We start from the raw sequence: 23,479 nt of genomic DNA, 5'->3' as shown, positions 1-23,479 counted from the left end.
GAAATTGACCTAGCCTTGCACGACCAGATAGCTGCGAGCGACGCTTTGTTTTCTTTTCCTCTACATTTGCTTAATTCTTTAAAACTGCATATCTCCAGGTCTACTTATTGTAATTATTTTGTTTTCGTCTTCATTTACTTATTAAACTTTGCTCTATTTTTCATAATTGGTGTGGGGCTTTTTTGTGTTGTGTTATTACTTTATTACTGTTTGAAGTGCTCCAGAAATGCTTTACACATTGACTCTAAGTAAAGCCTGACTGCTCCGTGCCATGCTACCAAAGGGTTGAACATAGGCTAATTTGGGATTTGCTTGTGCATCCCCCTCACAAGGATTATGGTTTCAGCTTGAGTAGTGTTTCACCACTCTCAATCAGTAACACAATTTCTCACAGTATAGCTAACTAATTGTTTTTAGAAGTGATTACCATTTCCTTGCAACTGTTGTTCAAGATAGGATCATCATTTTACCACCAATTTATGTATGCAGCGTTAGTATTTTTTTAGTCTTCAGCACTTTTTCCAGATCATACCATGGGGCCAAAAAATGTCTATTACCTAAAATGTTAGTTTGTGAAATGCAACCATGGATAAAGAGCTTTGATGAAAGTGCAATATATTTACAGACCTGTAATCCTGATTCTATGAAGTTTGGCAAGAAGTTGGACTAATTTATTTTCTACAGTCCTTTACTAAGTATGCTGCTAACTGAGGTTGCTTGGTAGTTTTCACTCACATTTATGAATGAAAATACAGTGCCTAGATGAACTGACGTGGTTAGTTGGATACAGACTGTTAAAGTGATCATATCAGGAGTATGAAAATAAGATCATATGCATGAAAAGAGCTAAATGTATTCACAACCACCAATTAGGAATTAGGAAGGGCCAACATTTCAAATTTAAAAGCCATATTTGACGGTTGAGTAAAAAGAGGAAATGATCACAGGCGATAAAATACAACAGTTTGGGTAGTCATGGAAATTGAGAAAATTCATAGTGATCAATGCATTATTCTGTGGAACTTGTTTGAATTCAGTAATGTCAGAAATCTAAGCAAATGGCTGGAGATGACCTATGGTACGTAAATAAGTATTGAGCGTGAAGGGGTCCATTATGAGCTACGCAGAGATCTACCCAATGCCAGCGTTTAGGTGTTTCACAATCTTATCTCGATGAATGCCGTTACATAATTTCTGGAACACACTCTTTTTCTTGCTGAGGTGTACACTAATCTGTTATGGATTTCGCAATCAAACTATATTTGCTGCACAAATAATCAAGGAAGAATTTAAGGGACTGCACGAGATTTGCCTGAAAACATTACGCGCTATTTTATAACAATTTAAATATTTTCGTATCAAATACTTTAACGTAATTTATGTTTTACAATCAAAACAGTGATTTTTTTTAGAAGCATTTTACATTACCGTACATCTGCAACTACAAGCTTCCGACTTGAAAAGCGGGCATTCGGTTATATATTATGAGTAGCATAACAGAAACAGTTCCTTTGTACATAGAACAGTGCAGCACATTTGCAAACCCTTTCACTGCTGTGTGGCTGAAAAGGATGCAGCCGTCTAAAAATCAGCGGGTGCTTTCTAATTATGGATCCGAGGCACCACGAATCTCATACGCAGCGTTTTATCTTAAATCAAACCATGTGTCAGTGTTGTGCATTCCAGTGCATAATTAATTACACATTAAATGATGAAACAGCCTCATTACCGGACGGAATGGGAGAGTAAGAACACATAAAGAGAACTGACCCTGGCAGGAGCCTTTTGAAGTCTGTTCTACATAATCAAGCAGAAAGCAAACACAACAACACATCCAGGAATGTTTTTACACCAATCTACATAGCAGTAATGTGTTTCTGGCCCTTATTGCTATGGAAATAGTAGTATCTGTGTTAGTGGAACCGTTGTTTCCAGCCTATTTTTCTGTCAAATGTATGTAAGAAAATATGGTTGCACGTTTCTTCAATAATTATAACTCTACAGCAGATTCACTTGGATAACTCAATTGATCAAGCATTCGTAACGTCAGTAGTTCTCCCCTTTGCTACATATTGGCTTGCCTTTGCCAATGTTGTTAAGCCCAGCTGCTCAGAATCTGCAACGCTGTGTGGAGTGGCAGAAACAAAGGCAGGGGGAGGCGAAGCTGAACCCGATTGGGGGCTGTTTCTAACGCCGTCCGGAAGTGGGAGCCCTCCCCCTTCCTCAGCAAGCCTGCGAAAAGGGGGCACCGGGTTGGGCACCCCCTAGGCAGCCGCTGGCCCACCAATCAGGCTGGGTGGCGGTGAGGAGCAGGGGGGTGAAGAAGGGGTGTAGGTCCCCAGTTGAGCACACAACCCCTCCCCCCCTGTCAAAAAGGAATTGTTGGTTGAACCTGGCGCAGAGGTCAGCCTAGGAGCCTGCTGAGGATGTCAGGAGAAGCTCGCTATCAAAATCAAGGATCTTCCAGGGAGCAGCTGAGGCTCCAGCAAAGCAGGTTCCTGAAGCATAAGCCCACATCCAGGACCCGGCAGGAACCTGAGGAGCAGCAAGATCAGGGAGCGGACGCATGAAAAGTGGGTAGGGCCGGACTGGGAACAGAAACCGGCCCTGGCAAACTGCTCAGCCACCCCCCTGCTCACCTCGGGGTGAGGGAGAGTAAAGCTGAGCAGCTTGCTAGGGCCGATTTCGGCCTATTTTGTTACAGGGGGCCGATATTGCCGACCCCTGGTAACAAAAACGGCCCCCAGGGGCCCAAAACCGGCCCCCACCCTAGCGGCCTACCGGGGAAACACCCTGTGCACGTTGTGGCCAGTCCGCCCCTGAATGTGGGCCCAGCTGGAACCGGCTGTATCTAGATCTAGCGTCTCTGTCAACACAGCATTGAGAGAGGCAGCGGAGCTTCGGCCTGCAGAGGGGAAAGTCAACCGGCAAGAGTGGATCTCGGAGCCTTGCTGGGTACCGGGAAGGTCCGCCACACTCCGGAATCCCTCTCGCCTGCCTACCGGAAAACAAGGAAAGGGGCGGGCCCCCCACTGCAGTATACAGGTCTCAGAGATACGTAGCGGGTCACGGTAAGGGTTGAACGATGCCCACGCCCTGGGTCACCGGCTGGGAGGCATGCCGGATTTTCGGGGTAAAAGCAGAACTGAGCGATGGGGACATTTGTTTGTTTTGAAGCTGGGAATATTCAGGGCGTAATAAGAAGCCCTTGCATAGAAGGGACCAGCAGGTCACTTTGGAAACCACAGGACCGCCAGCGGTGATCTCCATGTGGGGAACACCAGTCCCCCCCCCCTTAAAGGAGTGAAGAACTGCCAGGAGCAATGGTGGGGAGATGAGGGTGAGCCATGAGGAGCAAGAGGATGCTGCCACGCGTTAGGGAAATACCTGAGGGCAGCAAGGCCCCCAGAAAGCATCTAAAGAGGCCCTGGGAGGACTCTGGGCCAGAACTGGACTGGGATTTAGAAGCATTACTTGAAAAAGCTAGGTTTTTGGTGGCCTTGAAATGAAAAGCATGGATGGATGAGCACGTTGCAGGGGGACCAAATAAGAAGAGGTTGAAACCAACACAGGTGAAAACACCAACACCCCTCAAACGGCCAGGCAAAAAGGAGATTGCAGCCAACATGGTGGCCCCAGAGAAACAAGGCAACAGAGTGGCAAAGAAAGTACCATGGCAGCCAGATGCAGCACAAGGGCAAAGAGTGAGAAGCACCAGTTCAAGGAATGGAGCCCAGGGCAAGGGCATGGCAAACACACCACCAAAGGTGTTGTCTGACTCGGTCACTGAAGGGAGCAGCATCAGAGATGAGGGGTCTGTGGACAGCACGGCAGCCCCACCGGGAGTCACGCAGCAGGCCAAGGTTCGCGGCGGACAGCGGAAATAGTAAGCACCATGCAGCAAGCAAAGGGGACGAGTGGCGAGGTAAAAAACAAGCTGGTCCAGCTACAGGGAAACCAGGGCAAATAGTGAATTTTGGGACACAATTAGGAGTAAGCAACATGGCAATGCACGGGCCATGACCCCTTCCGCCCCCCTGGTTAGCAAACCTGGGAGGGGACCAACAGGCTTTCCAGGGCGGGGCATGTGGCAGATGCAGCGACACCTTGCGGCATAAATGCCTTGGTGGCAATGATCTACATCAGGATCCCTATTTGGGGAGGACCCCAAACGAATACAGGGCACAGTGGAGAAGGCCAGGGGCCAGAACAAAGAGCAGGAAATAAAAGGGACCCGAAGGAGAAAGCAGACAATTGGTAGTAAATCCTGCAAGAGGATAGGAGGAAAGAAGTCGCTGTGCCTGAGGAGGCCACACAGGGTGGCAAGGCAGAGCCAGAGGGAAGCAACCCAGCAACGTCCGGGGCAGGGGACGGCCAGGACCCAGGGGAGAAACCGGCAAGCGAATACATACGCTCCTCCCTGGGGGACCCACCCACCACCACAAAGCTCCTGGGACTAGCAAACCATATCCGGCTACCAGGGAAGGAAAGGATTTGGAGAAATAAATAAATAGATATTTTCTCATTGCTGGAGGTGCGCCAAGCATGCTTAGATCTCACAATTCAAGACAAAGAAGACAAGGGCATGAGGGATAGTCACTAGCCCAGGATTGAGAAAACCATAGGAAACTGGTAAGGGGCCTTTAGAATGCTGGCATGCGTGTTCATAGAGAAGTTCACCCAGAGTGCGGCAGCACTTATCTTGTACAAACAGAAGGTACATGAAGCACAGCAGAAATATCAGGGTGATGCATGGTTGAGATACGATGAATGCTTTAGGGAAAAGATGCAGACGTAGCCAGTAATTGAGTGGGACTGCCAGGATATGCAGGGCTTCATGTGGCAGCCAGGGAAGGTCTCAACTCACCGGAACCCAATTTTTATCCCGTAGGGTTCAAAAGGAAATACGAAGGCCAAAGACAGAGATTCAAGGGCAAAAACCAATAAGGCGGCAATACGGGAAAAACATGAGTGGCAACATGTTGGAAGTATGACAAATATGAGAGTTAATGGGGGAGCGCTTGCAGGTTTAAGAACAGCTGCGAGAACTGCGGGGGAACCACCCTGCTGTGCAATGCAGACAGTCATAATTGGCGAGTACCAACAGAGACAAATGTAACACAAAGAAGTAACGACAATGGGTGCAACACCACAAAGGGGGGAGGGGCGGCCAGAGTACCCCGACTGCCCACTCTCATAAAAACAAGTAGACTGATTTCATTACTAATTCATTATCCCAGAAAGGCAAACAGAAAGCAATTGACAGAAGGGTTCACAGCTGGTTTTCCCATCCCTTTACAAAGGAACGGTGTCCTCGAGGGACAACTGCAACTTGAAATCCATACGGGACAACCCAGAGGTTGCTAGACAGAAGGTGGGCAAGTAGGTCCAGATAGGTAGAGTAGCCAGCCCTTTCCTGCCCCCCGCACTACCAAACATGATTGTTTCTGCATTGGGTGTGGTACCTAGGAAGGAAGCAGGCAAATTCAGGTTGATACACCACCTGACACCCACACAGGGATTCCATCAATGGCTGGTGGATCAGGGCAGCTGCTCAGTAGCATACACCTCTGTAGACGATGCAGTAGAACTAATCAGACAAGTGGGAAAGGGGGTACTGTTGGCTAAAATAGACATAGAATCAGCTTTCCGCTTACTGTCGGTGCACCCGGACAGTTAGCACCTCCTCGGATTTCAGCTAGACAGGGAATATTATTATGACAAAAGTTTGCCCATGGGCTGTTCCATATCCTGCGCATATTTTGAGTCCTTTAGAATTTTTGGGAATGGGAGCTTGGGACACTTCACCGTGACAGGGGAAGGGTTCCCTACTTAGACTGCTTCCTGTTCATTGGTAGGGTGGGCACAGGGGAGTGTGCAAACCTCCTCCGCCTGTTTGTGGGCCTGAGTTAGGTATCCCACTCGCACAAGACTAAACCAAGGGCCCAACAACCAAGCTGTCCTTCCTCGGGATAGAACTAAACTCGGTGGCCAGGACATGCAAACTACCACCAGAGAAGGTGGATGCCTCCGGCAGCAAAAGAAGGCAACGCTAGGAGAGATACAGCAGCTGCTGAGAAAATTGAACTTCACCACAAGGGTGGTCCCTCAGGCCACCCCTTTGCCAGACGCCTGGCTTGGCTGACAAAGGGTATGTCACTTAAATACCATAGTGTTCCCTTCCACAAGGAGTGTGAGAGGACCTGGGGCAATGAGACACTTTCTTGGCCAAATTTAACAGCACCGTTATGTGGCGTGAACCATGGGTGCATGCTGACCAACTAGAACTTTACACTGACTCAGCAGGGCTATGAATTTGGGAACATCCTGGTATCAGGATGGGCCGCTGAAGCGTTGCCAGACAGCTGACAACAGAAGGGGACCACAGGCAACAGCACCTTGCTTGAGTTATTCCCCATTGTAGTAGCATTCACCATATCGGGGCCACAAACTTGCTAACAGGCACATAATCCTGTGGTCAGATAACCACGCAGTAGTGCAAGCGATCAATGTAGGGACAGCAAAATGCCCAGCTTTAGTCAACCTACTGTGTAAACTAGTTGACTGACAACTGGAAGCAAACATATCTTTCAGGGCAAGGCACATTGCAAGAGTGGACAACTCAATAGCGGAAGCTGTTTCTCATTTTCAGTGGGGCAAGTTCAGGCAGCTGGCCCCGGACGCGGACCAGGTTATGACACCAGTACTGGAAGAACTAAGGGAGTTGGTGGGCTAGGAGAAGGACAATTGTTGGAAAACGCACTGGCCCCCACGACAGAGAAAGGCTATCGTAAGTTTTGGGCAACCTCTGCTGACATTACAGGCCCTGGGGGGGAGCAAAATGGATTATGGTACCGCTCTTTTCCTCAACACTCAAGAACAATCAATCAATCAATCAATCATCGTATTTATATAGCGCACTACTCACCCAGAGGGTCTCAAGGCGCTGGGGGGGGGATCTGCTACTGCTCGAACAGCCAGGTCTTGAGTTGCTTCCTGAAGGCGAGGTGGTCCTGGGCCAGGCGGAGGTGGGTGGGGAGGGAGTTCCATGTCTTGGCGGCGAGGTAGGAGAAGGACCGTCCCCCTGTGGTGGCTCTACGGATGCGGGGGACGGCGGCGAGGGCGTGGCTGGTCGAACGGAGCTGGCGTTTGGGAGCATAGAAGTTGAGGCGGCTGTTGAGGTATCCTGGGCCTTGGCTGTGTAGGGCTTTGTGTGCGTGGGTGAGGAGGCGGAAGGTGATTCTCTTGTTGACTGGGAGCCAATGCAGATCTCTCAGGTGTCCGGAGATGTGGCTACGACGGGGGATGTCCAGGATGAGTCGTGCTGAGGCGTTCTGGATCTGCTGGAGTCACTTCTGGAGTTTGGCGGTGGTTCCGGCGTAGAGGGTGTTGCCGTAGTCCAGACGGCTGGTGACGAGGGCCTGGGTGACCGTCTTCCTGGTCTCGGTGGGGATCCACCGGAAGATCTTACGTAGCATGCGCAGGATGTTGAAGCACGACGAGGAGACGGCGTTGACTTGTCTGGTCATGGAGAGGGAGGAGTCCAGGATGAAGCCCAGGTTGCGTGCGTGGTCTGTTGGTTTGGGTGCACTGCCCAGGGCGGGGGGCCACCAGGAGTCGTCCCAGGCGGCGGGTGAGGATCCCAGGATGAGGACTTCCGTCTTATCTGAGTTCAGTTTCAGGCGGCTGTTCTTCATCCATTCGGCTACCTCTTTCATCCCTTCGTGAAGGTTGGCTCTGGCGGTGGCGGGGTCGTTGGTAAGGGAGAGGATCAGCTGGGTGTCGTCGGCGTAGGAGCCTAAACAAGCTTCAATCTATACAAAACGCGTCAGCCAGAGTCCTGCTTGGCATCCCTAAACACCACTCAACCTCCTTGGCCATACGCCACCTGCATTGGCTACGAGTCAGGAGTCGGATCAAGTTTAAGGCACTTTGTATCCCCTACAAGGCCATACACGAGACTGGACCACGTTTCCTTAGGAACGCCTTTCGGATCTATGCCCCTAAAAGATCCCTGCGCTCAGCCTCCACCTTCCTCCTACCAGTCCCTGGCACCAGAACCTCCACCTGGGGAGACAGACGTTTTCTGGTGGCAACTCCCAGGCTCTGGAACTCCCCGCCTATGTCCATCAAAACCAGTCCCACCCTTATTGCTTTCCGTAGATCATTGAAAACCTGGCTATTTGATCAATGATTCCACCAGCTCGTTCCTGCGCCATGAAGTTCCTTATGCGCCGAGACCCCTTAGGGTATTTGTTGTGCAGTACAAATCTCGTAAACATAAACATAAACAGATAGTAGGACTGGAGGAGGTGACAGCTTTCTTAGAATGGGCTTTCCAGATGGGAAGACCAAATCATGGGGACAAGTGTACCTGAGTGCAGTGGCTTAATACACCAAACTGGAATTGGTGAGGATCCCACAAGGTTCTTTTTATGCAGAATGGCCATGAAAGTCTGGGACAGGTTGCAGCCTAGAGATGGAGATAAGGGGCAGCCCATTCATTGTGCTATCCTAGAACAGGCAATAAGCACATTAGATGAGGTATGTGATGGGGACCAGGAGATGAAGCAATTCAGGGCCGCTTTTGCACTGCATTTTTCAGGGCTTATAAGATCAGTGAGAAAGTGGCCCCTGCTAAGGGGAACCTGGGGAATGCATGCATACACAGAGCGGACGTAAACTTGGGACAGGTCATATGGTATGCTACTTAAGCCGGTCAAAAATGGGGCAGGGAAGCAAAGGGAAATCAACTGGGATCGAATGTATCAAGGACAAGACATGCTGTCCAGTTTGCCTTGTCCGAGATTATATGCAACAGGAAGGGCTGCACGTGGGCTGCTTTTACCCTTAAGAACTGGTCATGCCTAAGCTGGTTGCAGTTCATAGCGATAATGTGGAGAACCGTGGGAAAGGCTGGCTTCCCACCAAGGGAACTCTTGTCACACTTGTTCCGCATAGGGGCGGCAACCACAGCGGCGGACCTGGGGTTTGGCACGGAGCGGATCAAGGCAATGGGACTCTCGGCATCAAACGCCTTCAAACGTTACATACACCCTTTAGTTTACTAAGTCTGTCTTTTACCCTGCCATCTTCCTGGTTCACCGGAGGATTGCAAGAAAGTATGGATTGGTGGGCACTCCTACATAACGGGTGTACAGCAACGAGTGGTGGCAAGGCATGAATTTGGAAGAATCTGGCTCTGGAACTCCGAAGTGACGTGGCTAGGACAATCGGGTGGGACCAGCTACTCCCTGCAGTGCAAACGGCCCTGCGGCAAGGTGACAGGACAGTAACAATAGTGGTTCATCTGGGGGAATGATCTGGTGGCCATGGGGAGGAGAGGCCTCTTGGAAAAAAAGATCACAGGCCTTGCATCTCTAGCTAAGGTAATCCGCCGTGCCAAGGTAGTATGGTCAGAAATAATAGTGCGCAGGGCATGGAGGGGGCCTTAGTCCAGGGAGCATTCAAAATATCCAGGTGCAAGTTGAACATCACCATGGCAAAGATATACAGGGCCAATATCTGGGGTTTCGTGAGGCATAGCTTCATTAAATTGAGATCCCGCATTATCACATGGAAGATGGGGTGCACCTGATGAGGGGCATGGTCATGTTCATACTTAACATTGTGGGAGTCCTAAAACAGCTGTGTTCCTCTTAAAGCAAGGGCAGGTGAGGGATAAAAGGGGGAGGTAGCATGGCAGAAGAAACCCAGAAAAAGTACCCAAAAAGAGGAAATTAATATTTATTTATTTATTTATTTATTTTCAACATTTATAAAGCGCACTGTTACCAAGATGGTGTCCTGGCGCTAATTGACCACTCCCGAAAGTTAGCCTGATTTTTGCCTGAATAGCCATGTTTTCAGAACCTTCCGAAAGGACATAAGGTCTGATATCTGTCTGATGTCCGCTGGGAGGGCATTCCAGGCTTTTGCTGCTCCCAAGGAGAAGCTTCTGCCTCCCCAGCGGGCTTTTTTAATTCTTGGGATCACTATCAATCCTTGATTAGTTGACCTCAGTGATCTTATAGGTTTGTACCATTGAAAGTACTGGGTCATGCACTGCGGACCCAGTCCCTTCAGGGCTTTAAAGACTAAACATAGTGCTTTAAATGTGATACGTTTGCGCACAGGCAGCCAGTGCAATTATACCAGCTCGTGGGCGACTGACGAGAATTAATAGAGGTAGATGAGCTGCTCACTAAGTGTCCTTGGGATGCCTCATGACAGGGGCTCTGAGTGAAGAAATGATAGCACACAGCCACATGCAGTGTAGATGAGATGCTCGTGCAGGGTCCTTTGGATGCCACACGGCAGGGGCACTGAGGAGCAGGCGAGTGGCCAGCAAGGGTCCAGGGCAAGCTGAATGGTACTTGCAGCCCCGGCCAGTCCTAAGTGACGCCCACAAATTAAGTAGCAAGGGAAGCCTGGATCCACAGATACAGAGGCCTGTCAAAAAGGAGCAACTCCAACAATGACAGTGCTGTCATAAAAAAAAAGCAACAACAAAATGTTAAGAGACAATGCAGGAGGTACAATGACATGGATGTTTATGAATGACAAACTAAAATTGAGAGATGTACGGCCATGTTTTTAATAAACTGCAACCTTTTGCTATACACCATAACATGCTGAGGGGGGGACTTGCTCCCTGTGAGGGGGTTAAACATGGGTCGGGGAGGCAAAGTCAGTCCCGAAAGGGGCCAGTGTCGAACACCGTCTGAAGGCGAGAGCCCTCCCCCATCCTCAGCAAGCCTGTGAAAAGGGGCACACCGGATTGGTCGCCCCCTAGGCAGCTGCCGGCCTCCCAATCAGGGTGGGAAGTGGTGAGTGGCCAGAGGTTTAAAAAGGGGTGTGGGTCCTCAGTTGAGCACACAAACCCCGTTCGAAAAGGAATCCCGCCTACCCACACCAAAAGAAGCGGGCGTAGATGCTGCGAGTCCAGGTGAGAAGAAACCCAGAAAAAGCACCATATCACGTTGTCACCGGAATGATTAAGGAGAAAAGAGACGCAGCTCGGGCGCTGAGGGGGTGGACTTGTCCCTGGGAGGGGTTTTAAGAAAAAAAACACTGCAAAAGTCTCTGGCCGAGCCGCCTGCATAATTTTGCTGGCAGAAGCACCATGCATGAATAAAAAAACAACGATTCTTCTGTTTCCTCACGGAGCAGCAGCTCCTCTGAATCAGACACGATCAGCTGCGATGCTCTAGATCAAAGGATAGGAGAGATGAGAGAAGGGGATTCTGTCCTTCACAGAACTTCGGTCCATTTCCAGTGCCAGATCCATAACGGAGATGATCCCATGCTTTCTATTATTGTATTGTATTGAAATTGCATTTATATAGCGCTTACTACCCCTGACGAGGACCCATAGAGGATTAGTGTTGAATTAGTATAGTGAAACATGCAAGTACATTTTAAGTGGTGGATAGGTTAATCAGTTATTTGGATTTGGAATGATAGCAGAAGGATAGAGGAGGACAAAGGTTTGTATTAATATAGGGCTTTTTTACGCACGCTATTCAGGAAGCCTACAAAGGATTAGTGGTGAATTAATATGGTGAAATATGAAGTAATTTCAGTGGTGGATAATAGTCAGTTACTTGGAGTGAGAAGGATAGCGGAGGCATAAAGGGGAAGAAAGATTGGCATTCATATTGCACTTGTTACCCCTGATGGGTGTTAAAGCGCTTTTCTGGCAAGTAGCACACCACTCTGGAACCCATAAAGGATTACTGTTGAAAATGAGTATAGGAAAAGATATGAAGTAATTTGAGTAGTGGATATGTTATTCAGTTATTTGGGTAGAATATTAGTACAGTTTAATATGGAATTTGAGAAGTGAACATGTTAGTCTGTTAATTTCAATTGAAAAGGATAGTGGAGAGAAAAACAAGTGAAAGTTTTTTTATTCTTTTAGGTCTTAGCAATAGGAGGAGACTTTTAGATGAGTAAAAATGAGTTTTGGAGTGGAGGACTCAGAGGAAAGAGTTTAGAAAGGTTTGTTTTAGGGGATCGGTATAGTAAAAGAGGTGTCAGATGATGCAAGAAGGGGTAAAGTAGGAGAGAGTCTAGAAAGGGTTATTTTGGCAATCTAAGTAGTGGTATGGGGTTTAGGATAAATGAGAGAGTGGATGTAGTGGATATATTGATAGATGTATAGGATTAGAGATAGTCTAGTTGGAAGGAGTAGTAGAAGAAGTGTGAGATAAGCCAAAGGTTGGGCTAGAAGATATATTGAGAGAAGTATAGGCTGAGAAATAGGGTGGTGCATTGGAATTGCTAAATTAGAAGAAAGTGATAAATATATTGATCCATAATTACATTGAAAGTATATAGATACATAAAGGAGGTAAGCATATGTAAGCATATGTAGATTAAACATACTGATAGAGGCAGAGGATGAGAAAAAGGGTAGTGCATTGTATATGCTTTTTTCAGGAGAAAAGTAACAGACACACAGATCCAAGTACATGGAAGGTACATAGATGCACAATGGAAGTATATACATGTAGACCAAAGATGATTTTTATTTATTTATTATTATTATTTTTTTCTCTCAACAACTTAGGGCCATATGTATCAACATACCGTTTAGCGATTCCTAAATAGCGATTTTTAAGGAATCGCTATTTAGAAATCGCAAAACGGTATGTATGTAGGAAATCGCTTCTTTTTAGCGATTCCTTGACATTCCTAAATTGCGATTAGAAAATTGCTAATCGCAATTTTCCCATTCATTTCTATGGGCCAGGAGGCCCATAGGAATGAAGGGGATATTTGCGATTAGCAATTTGCTAATAGCAAATTGCGAATATTTTCAAGGGTGCAGGGGTGTCACAAGAACACCCTGATGCACCCCTGAAAATAACATGTGTGGGCATATGGCGCACATACATGCCCTAAGGGCATGTATGAGCGTCATATGGCACCTTTGGATTTTAAATTAATTGCTTTTTTAAAAGAATTTGCAACTTACCACCAACTAGAAGTTGGTGGTAATTTGCGAATCCTTATGGTTATTTTTGCATTAATTTTTCTTTGATAAATTGCATTTAAGGAATCGCAGGAATACGAATTTCGGCCTTTGCGAATGCTAATTTGCTTGATACATATGGCCCATAATTATGCTTGCATACAGAGGGATACGCTGTATATTTCTGTTTGCGTATGATGCATATGTGGGGAAGAGCCAAATCTTGAGTAGTTTTCTGAAGATAAGGTGGTTGTCAGTGGACCTTATGATGGGGGGTAAAGAGTTCCATAATTTGGCTGCTAGAACAGAGAAGGATGTGCCACCCATGTTTTTTTCTTGTAAGGTGGGATTTTGAGGCGAGATGCTCCTTTAGAGCGGAGGTTCCTTTGTTGAATGTGTTTGGTGATTTTATTCCTGATGAAGAGAGGTTCTATTCCATGTATTGCTTTGTGGGTGATACAAAGCAGCTTTAACGTGGATCTTCTGGCAACCAGTAACCAATGCAGGGCTTTCAAGGCAGGGGAGATGTGGTCTTGCGGTTTGATATGCAAAAGTAGACTGGCAGCTGAGTTCTGAATCCTTTGTAGTCTTTTCATGGTAGTTAAAGGTGATCCGTGGTAGAGGCTATTGGCGTAATCGAGTTTGAACAGAACAAGGGAGATGGTAGCTTGGACCTTGTGTGGAAATCCCAAATGAGGGAAAAATCGTTGCAGCATTTTATAGAAGCAAAGCTTGATCATGCTAGTTTATCCACGTGGGCATTCATCAACAGCTTGGAGTCCATGGTCATTCCGAGGTTTCTTACTTCCTTCGATACTTTAGGGAGTGATCCCAGTTCATCATGCCATGCGGCAAGCGGGTTGTAATGTTTCCAATTGCCACACGTGAGTATTTCAGTTTTTGAAGCATTCAATTTGAGATGGCTCCAGGTCATCCACTAATCCACAGCTCTTAGATAACTGAAAATTGGCTTTGGGGCATTCCAGTTGAAGGAGTATTTGCGTGTCATCTGCATAGTTATAGCACGTGAGGTGAAATTTATTGATCAGTACTGGTAATGACTTCATGTAGATGTTGAAAAGCATGGGCGAGATGATAGAACCTTGAGGGACCCCTGCTTTTGTGGAGTACGGTTTGGACGAGAAAGGTGGGGTACGGATGACATTAGTTCTGTTTCGAAGGTAGGACGCGATCCAGTCTAAAGCATTTCCCTCTATGCCGGCTTCATAAAGTCTTTGTTTCAGAGTGTCAAACGCAGCTGAGAGGTCCAAGAGGAGTAGCACAGCCACCCCGTTATGGTCAACTCTATTCATTAGGTCATCACAGATGGCAAGGAGGGCAGATTCAGTACCTCTTCCCGGACGGAATCCTGTTTGGAAGTCTGAAAGTATGTCATTCTCTTCAATGAATTGTGACGTCTGGGCGAACAATGCTCTTTCTATTAGTTTGCCCAGGAACGGTCAGGGTTGTCGGGGTTCAGCGAGTCCAAGTTTGTTTTCTTCAGTAAAGGGTGTATGTGTGACTTTTTGAGTTCTTCTGGAAATATTCCAGTAGTTAAGGAATCGTTAATGATTCTTCTGTCTGGAGTGGCAGCAGAGGTTGTTAAAAGAATTGTCTTGAAAGTTTGTGGCGGACAGGGGTCAGAAGGGCTGCCGGCAGGCCTGCTTGCATTGACCAGGTCTATAAATTCATCATGTGAGATGTGTTGGAAGGAACGGAGAGGCTTTATTAGAGCATTCTTGGATTGTTGTTTGGTACAAGGGTTCGTGCTGGTGCTTTGTTTCTGTTTTAAGTACGATTCCAACGTCTCTGCTTTGTCCGTGTAATGATTTGCCACTTTGTCTGTGAAATCTTGAGAAACAGGATGAGTTTCTTCTAGGCAATTTGGTTTGCGAAATTCATTGAGTATTTTATAGAATTCTGTATTTGCACATTTAGCTTTTTGAATTGTGTCTGAATATTACCTTTTCTTAGCTTTTTTGATAGCAGACTTGTATAATCTGTTAATTTTCTGTAGATTAAGTTTGTCTTGTTTGGCATTTGTTTTGAGCCAGGTACATTGCAGCTTTCTACTTTGTTGTTTTATGTCTTTTATTTCTATGTTTCTCCAAGGCGCTTGCCACAACACAACATTACATGGCACTACCACGCTCGCCCTATTTTATAAAAAGGCAGAGGCTACTCAGGGGAAAGATAAAAGATAAAAAAATATTTTGGGAAGAGAGAGAGGCTTAAAAGAACAGCAGTACACTGTGGCACCCATTACAAGGGAAAAGCAAGACGTAGTCAAGAAAACAAACATTGACATAAAACTTACCATAACGGAAATTACTGATTTGCAAAGGGTCATCGTGAACAACGGCCTGAATTTTGCACCTATGCCCAAGGGCAATATATTAATCTTAGGGACTGAAATGGAAAATGCATCCACAAAATGAGGCTGAATATATTTTTGGGCAATCAAGAAACATGAGCCAATCATCTATCAGAAAACTGGCCTATGATTAAGTCTCCTTTTACCACACCACCTCATGCGATGCCACCTGAGATTCTATCATTTGAGCAGGCAGTCACCAAGTGAATAGATGATCTCAAAACAATACATCTTTCCCCTACCAGAGCATCACTAGGGGAGAAAGAATGGAACTGGCTGAATTATCACAAGACCCTTCTGTCATAAACCCCACCGACAAGAGGGTGGTGAGCTATAGTGATCCTACTGGTTAAATCTATAAGAGTGAGCACTGGAAGTGATTCAATAATGTTAATAAATATATTACATCAACAAAAGATCTCATCTCAAAAGTGAAGGAAAATGCATTCTTGGTATACACAGCTAAAGATAACTGGATTATCAAACATGAGGTGGATTTTTAAGTTACAAAACAAGGTACACTCTATTTTCATGTTATATCAAAAGTATACAAAAAAGTACAGCCCCCGCCAGGCAGACTAATAACTTCAGGGATTGACTCAGATTTAGAACCACTGCAACCCTTTTGCAACCATTTTTTGAGACCTTTAGTTGAAATAATGCCATCATGCCCAAAAGGCACAAAAGAATGTTGAATATATTAAAGAGCCTGAACACTGATCAAATAAATGAGCTCCTTGTAAGCATGGAGAGTCCCTGTACAAGAGCATCCCCCTAGAAGAGATTCTCAGAATGAAAGATATGCTCATCACAAATCAAGTAAGGCGGAGGGAGGCAAAATGGTGGCTGCATGAAAGCTGTTCAAGCCACTCATCAATATGCTCGGTGGTTAAACTTAGCTCGGATCCTTTAAACCCCAGACTCAAAGTTGATTATCCCCCTGACATTTGAAGGCAGAAGGCGAGAGCACCGAAAGAGGCTTTTAGGTGCATTAACCCACTCCACTTATCTATTGGTGCTGGCTTGAGCTGTCCTGAAGCCGTATCTCCTGTGGTTTGGCGTGGAACTTCGTACTTGGTATTCACGGAATGGGATGACTCCTAAGACATCGATATATAAACAATAAGTATGGGCGCAAAATCTGTTCCGCTCGTGGAATTTGCGGATTTTCGGCAATTTCACAATCCGCGAATCTCGCGAAATTGCCCAAAAATCCGCAAATCCGCTCGTGGGCGGATATTTTTTTTTTTGCACAGGCCCGAGTTGAAGCTCAAATTCAGTAATGCATTATAATCAGCCCAAACAACTAGTGAGCACAGTCTAGGCTAGGCAGGTGTGCCTCCTCCCTATATCTACCGTCTACAATTAGATGTAATCCTTGATGGAGGGCTTTGCACCCAAGAGTTTCTCGAGCCCAATCACCGTGTACTTCCTGTGACCAGGAGGCTGCTTCCTTCTCATCTGCTGCTCTGATCGGTCTCTGACCCTTTATGAACAAGAGGCATGTGAACTCGCAAGAAGCCCCGCCCGTTTGGCCCCGCCCCACACACACTAGTGTATGCAACGTCTTTGCGCCCTTTCCTCACTATGATGGACAGCTCACTCGAGGGACCTCGGTGTCTTTCAGCGCGGTGACAAAGTTACAGACACACGTGGTCAGTGGAGACAACTCTTCTGGCCCTTTACGCAGCGGCAGTGTAGGAAAAGCACTATACATTTACCCTACGAGCTAGCACTTACTGATTAGCCAGTAGAAACAGAACTCTAGTATTTATTTGTGCAAATCCGCGAGTTTGCAGATTTTCCTGCAAACTTGCAGATTTTTTGCAATTTCTTGAGATTTCGCGGACCGCAAATCCGCAAAATGTGCCCATACTTAATAAACAACAGGGGTATACCCAAATGACCCTTTAATACCTGGATATGGTACGTAATTTTATACACACAAAAGAAGTGGTAATAAAGGAAACAATACTTAGCAAATTTTTAGATAAGATTACATTTAATTACCCTCTCAAATGTTCATTATTAAAAGAGACTATATCTGTATCAGTTTATCGCACACATAGGACACAGACGCCTATTGAAGGTGAAACACTAAACATGAATCACAGTGTGTTATTACAATGCAACATACAAAATAAATAACATAATAATGAAACAAAAGAACAATAACCCTACAAAAAGTGTCTCCCTATATTTCTCGGAGAACCACTCGGAGGAAATCTCTGAACTGCCACACTGAATGGCTATTATCCCAATTAGCCTCACTCTAGTGTGGCACAACACAGTTCAAAATAATCATTATTATTCCTAGATTCCGACACCGACTCAGCCTGGTCTTCATTGGCCTCTTCAGACAGGGATAAATACAACAAATGTAAAATCCCACAGAGATGATCTCTCTGGTACTGGAAAGTCTCACAGCAACTCAAGTTCAATATCTCCTTTTGAACCGTAACTCCGCCCACTTATAAACTTGCTTCTTGCCGCAATTCTTTGCCCAGGGTTAATCCACTGGATCACAAGGGCTGCCAATGCCGCTCAAATCAGCCGGCAATGATTCACTCCGATGGCATCTTGGCGTCTCTCAAAGTGCGATAAGAAATTGAGGCCCCTGCCAGCGCTGGCAGAGGAGAACATTGACCCCACAGTGGACCGTGAGTATGAATCTGGCTACAGTGGGGCTCTGGCTCCAGTACAAGGGGGTTGTGGTCTACCTGAAGTTACAACACCGATTATTGGGGACAATCAATACAATGGGGTGTTAATAATGGACAGCCCAATAAAAGACCTTAAACTCCTTGCTACTTTGGGAAAGCAGGGGGGGACTCTGGAAGGTGGAGAGAAAACGTTCTCTCTTAATGAGGATTCTGAGTTGTCCAATCTCCGTGAAGGGGAGACCTCTGAATTGGATAATACAGGCTCAGACACAAACAGCGCCCCCTCTAACCCTAGTACTCAGAAACATCTGCCTTCTTTAACCAAAAGAAGGTGGAAAATTCATAGCGGGAAAAAAACATGGAGCTGGTCAATCCGGCTCTGATAATAACCATTCCAGCCAATTAAAATGGGATTATTCAACTACTCAGCTTTTGACGGAAGATGGGGGATATGATGTAGCGGACCTGGCAGACGTCCCTAAAAGTCAGTGTGAACACTACTCGACGAAGGCAGAATCCTACCCATCAATGAGTTTGATATACTCAACTTTTAAGCAGATTCAGGGGGAAGCTAGACAGGAACATAAACGGGCTCACCTAGTCACAAAAAAGCTTCAAGATGCCATCAGGATGGTAAATAGGTTGTGCGCTGAGATCTCAGAGGGAACCACAGCTCCTAAAGAACAGCTGGTCGCTCTAGAGGGTGAGAATGAGAAGTCAATCCAAAAAGTCATGTCAAATGAAACGTGGATGACGGACGTGATGTGGAAATGAGAAGATTTTGAAAACCACCAATGGTGCAACAACTTCAGACTGCTTTGTATTCCGGAAAATGCGGAGGGTGACAATATTTGAGGCTTTGTGCTGCACTTATTGAAGGGTGGTTTTTCTGAACACTCTCATTGGGACTGGAACACAGAGGTGCGGTGAATGCATCATTTTCCACTTATGCTTAAGGAAAGGCAAGGACAGAGTACCGGGGCTGATAAACCCAGAGCCATACTTATTTATTTGGCAAGTTTCTTCTACGGTAGGCGGTGTTTGACAAAGCCTTACCAGAGTCTAGATGCACGGTTGAAGGCCACACCTCGTTTGTCAGGCCAGATTTATGCCATATTACAGTAGAAAGAAGATGGAGGCTTCAGCAGCTTATTTTACCATTTCAAAAGCAGGGTTGTGAGGCATATTTATTAAGTCCAGCACCTCTAAAAATCGTAGGGAATGGTGTCACCAGAGTATTCTCTTATGAAATACAGGCTCAGGACTTCTTGCAGGAAATTTCTGAGAACGGAGGCTTGAGCGGTCCTGATTGATAAACAGGGATGCTAGAGGGATGAATTTTTGTTTAATCAGTTCTGATGGATTTGTCTGTTATATATATATACACTTGCGGGTGAATCTTTTCTTTTTTTTTCCTCTGGGGGAGCTTGATGTGTGGCGTAGTGTGGCAGCGGTATGCAGGAGGCATCACAAGGGTCCATTGACCTTTTTTGCCTAGGGAAATTGGAGTGGAGGGGTGAAGGGGGGAGAGGGGGGTGGGGTTTAGGGTTGGGAAGGATCTGGCCAATTATATTTCTTGAATTAGTTTTAACAGGTAAAAGGATGTGGAACAAACTGGACTTGGTATGGACTTCAAATGGTGCTGGATAAACTGCGGATAGCCTCAGTCAATATATGTGGCTTGAATAACCCTTTGAAAAAACGTTGGATTAATGAGGATATGAAATATTTAAGGGCAGATATAATTTGTTTTCAAGAGACCCATCTAGAAGCTGGTAGACAAAAGATAAAAGTGTTAGATGGATATCAATTGGTATCTGCCACGACTCAGGGGACACACACAAGAGGGACTGTGATTTTAAGCACGTAAAAAGGGTTTTAGGTTCCCACGCTCGAGATCGGATCAATACGGTAGATGGGCTATTACTCACTGTTGTCTGGATAGCTACTCTTTTACCCTATGTTCTGTCTACGGAGCAGTGTTGGACGAGCCGGCCTTATTTGATTGGTTGAATGTGGAATTGGTTGAATGGCTGCTACCTAGATGGGTCATGGAGTCCATGATGAAACCTAGGTTGCGTGCGTGGTTGGTGGGTGTCGGTGCATCTCCCAGTGATGCTGGCCACCAGGAGTCTTCCCAGGAGGTAGGGGTGGAGCCGAGGATGAGGACCTCCGTCTATTCTGAGTTCAGTTTCAGACGGATGCTCTTCTTCCGGAATGCGGTGGTCCAGAACGCCCTGAACCCATGACAGAATCCCTCGTGACGGCCATCTTTTTCATCTCACAAATTCATCGTTCTTGAAATATAAGGGAGCCCGGCCTTTATTCCTCCTGTCGCATTCCGCAACTACATACGGATAATGGCCCCCCAGGAGATGTAGCAGTTTTCCATATCTATGCGGAAGGGCCCCCTAGAAGACAGAAAAAAAGAGAGAGAAAAACTCCGGTGGCCTTGTTTGATCCAGCTCCGGTACCTTGATAGAAGCTGCAATCTGTCTCGAACGAAATTGAAAACTACGGCCTTGCCTGTGAAACAAGGAACAAGACCAATTTTTTAAGTACCTCTGATGCCCATGATGACTAATTTGAGTATCTTACATCCCGCCTTGTGTGTCCCCCACCCCGTGGTACCTCCTCGCCCTGACCAAGGTACGGTCCTACCCGGGCCCTACACCGAAACGCGTGTTGAAGTATTTCCCGAGAATGGCAGTCTTCCATCTGAATCAGACGATTTGATCCATCTATTCTTGCCCCCCCTGTGCTTTTGTCATCTCAACATTCTCTATCTTGGTTGCATCCATAGGCCCTGATATACCTGTTTATCTAATGAGTGGAAGGATTCTTGAATGAGAGATAGTGTGAAAGATATGAATGTGGTTTGAATTGAGTATGGTACGGTGTGTGCGGGACTGTGTTGTCAATTAATTTCTTTGAAATTGTACGTAAGATAAATATATGTTATGTCTTTTTTATGGCAATAATAATAAAAAACTTTTTTACAAAAATGAATCAGATTAAATAACTGATAAATAAAAAGAATCTAAAGGTATCCATGTGTGTCTGGCTCCAATTCTAGTTTGTCACCCCTGTGTAAAGAGTAGGATCCTCTAGAAGGACCTTTGTATACTAACTGGGCAGGGTTTCTTGTTTCTTTTCTGCTGTTGTACCCCTTGGCCTGCCTGTTATCCCTAAATCCCTCCTGGGAACCCCCTTCTATTTTGTTGTTGGCTGCTCTTCATCCATTCGGCGACAGCCTTCATTACTGCGTGGAAGTTGGTTTTGGTGGTGCCGGGGTCTTTGGTGAGGGAGAGGATCAGCTGTGTGTCATCAGCGTATGAGACTGTGTTGAGGTTGTGTGATTGGACGATGTTGGCGAGTGGTGTCATGTAGACATTGAAGAGGGTGGGGCTGAGGGATGATCCTTGGGGAACACTGCAGGTGATCTTGGGGGTTTTGGAGCGGAATAAAGAAAGGCGGACTCTCTGGGTTCTGCTGGAGAGGAAGGAGGTGATCCAGAGAGGGCTTTGTCACGGATCCCTGCATTGTGGAGGCATGTGCGAAGGGTGTGGTGGCAGACGGTATCGAAGGCAGCCAAGAGGTCGAGGACGACGAGGGCTGTGGTTTTGCCATTGTCCAGCAGGGCCCTGATGTCGTCGGTGGTGGTGATGAGGGCGGTGTTGGTGCTGTCTTTGGCGTGGAATCCAGATTGGGACGAGTCCAGGGCGTTGTTTTCTTCAATGAATTGGGTCAGTTGTCTGTTGGCGATCTTTTCGATGACTTTTACTGGGAACGGTAGCAGGGAGATGGGCCGGAAGTTCTTGAGGTCCTTTGGGTTGGTTGGCCTTGGGTTTCTTGAGCAGGACGTTGATCTCTGCGTATTTCCAGCTCTCCGGGAAGGTGGTGGTCTCAAATGAGTTGTTGAATATCTTGCGGAGTTGGGGTGCGATGATGGAGCTCGCTTTGTTGAAGATGTGGTTGGGGCAGGGGTCCGAAGGTGAGCCGAAGTGGACGGTGTGCATGGTCTTGATGATGTCTTTGTCGTTGATGTGGTTCCAGGAGATCAGCGATGGATTGCTGAGTCCAGTCCATGGTCAGTAGTGGCCTGTGTAGGTAAGAGCAGTGATGCAGGAGGGGCGGGTAAGGGAGGATTTCAACAGACGACGATGAGGGAAAATTAATTATTTATTGAATTTTCCCTCATGGTCGTTTGTTGAATACCCCCAACCTGGCCCCACCGCTGTTACCTGCATGGGCCACACCTGTCCATAGTCCATGGTCCTGCGGTCTGTCCGCTAAGGTGTCTTTGATGGTGTTTTTGTCAACGGTTCAGAGCTGGAAGTTCATATGTTCCATGGATGGATTGGTGTGGTCATCGGTGATGGTGCAGGTGATTGACTCCTTGTGAATAATCGTGATGCCGCCTGCGTGTCTGTTGGTGCTGTGTTTGATCTTGTTGCAGATGGGTGTTTCCGTGGCGATGTCCGGCCTTGATGCTGGGGTGAGCCACGTCTCTGTGATGAAGGTTACATCTGGGGGGATGGTGATGATGGTGTCCCAGATTTCAGTGGTGTTTGCAGAGTGATCTGGCGTTATGAAGGAGGTATCTGAGTTGGTCTGGTGGGGTCTGTGCTGGCACAGATGGCATCATATGGGATCCTGCAATGGTGGTCGGTCCTGGAGCAGAGGTGAAGTGTAAGTGGAGGCAGTGTCAAAAGTTCCCTCCTTTGGCCAGCGAAGCGCATGTGCCTCGTGTGTGCCTGGGATCATGAGTCATTAATCTCTATTGATGTGTAGTTACAAGAATTAGCATAGTTGCAAGAATTAGCACATTAATAATCTAAATGTCATATTTTGTTTGAACATGTGGTCTACTAAAATCGAGGATTGATTTTTTGAAATACCCACTCTTCTGATCTCAGACTGTACATATAAAAATATAACTAAACTTTAAATATAAAAATATAAAAATATAATGAGTGATTCACTGAGCATGAATGTTGTATTGTATAGCGAAGGTAAATAATATTGTACCCTTGCTTCCAGCACGTTGCTCCTATATTTGTCAGAAGCCCTGGGTGCTGTATCATTAAAATCATCATCCCCCAATCACATGTCCCACACAGAGGATGCACTTCACAAGCCTTGGAAGCTCTGGTTTGAGAAATGAAGCCTGCAGCTTGCAGAATTCATGTATGTGTCTGGTAGAGGACTGAATAGGTAGTATCAGAGGGCTAAGCCTCTTGAATAAGAGAGAAGCTCAATTCTTTTTTGTAATGAGGTGGTAATGTACTTGAATGAATGATTTCTGTATAGGGCCTTTACAATACCATTGTGACATAACTATGAATTGTGGTATGCTTTATCTACTGATGTGGGCATGAAGAGGTGTTTGACACTATTGTTAAGCTCAATATTTGATCACAAAGAGTATATATGGTTAATTTCATCAACCATGTCACAGTT

The sequence above is a fragment of the Lissotriton helveticus genome, chromosome 1_1, assembly GCF_964261635.1.
Source record: "Lissotriton helveticus chromosome 1_1, aLisHel1.1, whole genome shotgun sequence".
In the NCBI taxonomy this organism is placed as follows: domain Eukaryota; kingdom Metazoa; phylum Chordata; class Amphibia; order Caudata; family Salamandridae; genus Lissotriton; species Lissotriton helveticus.
The sequence above is the reverse complement of the archived record's forward strand: the minus strand, read 5'-3'. Positions refer to the sequence as shown.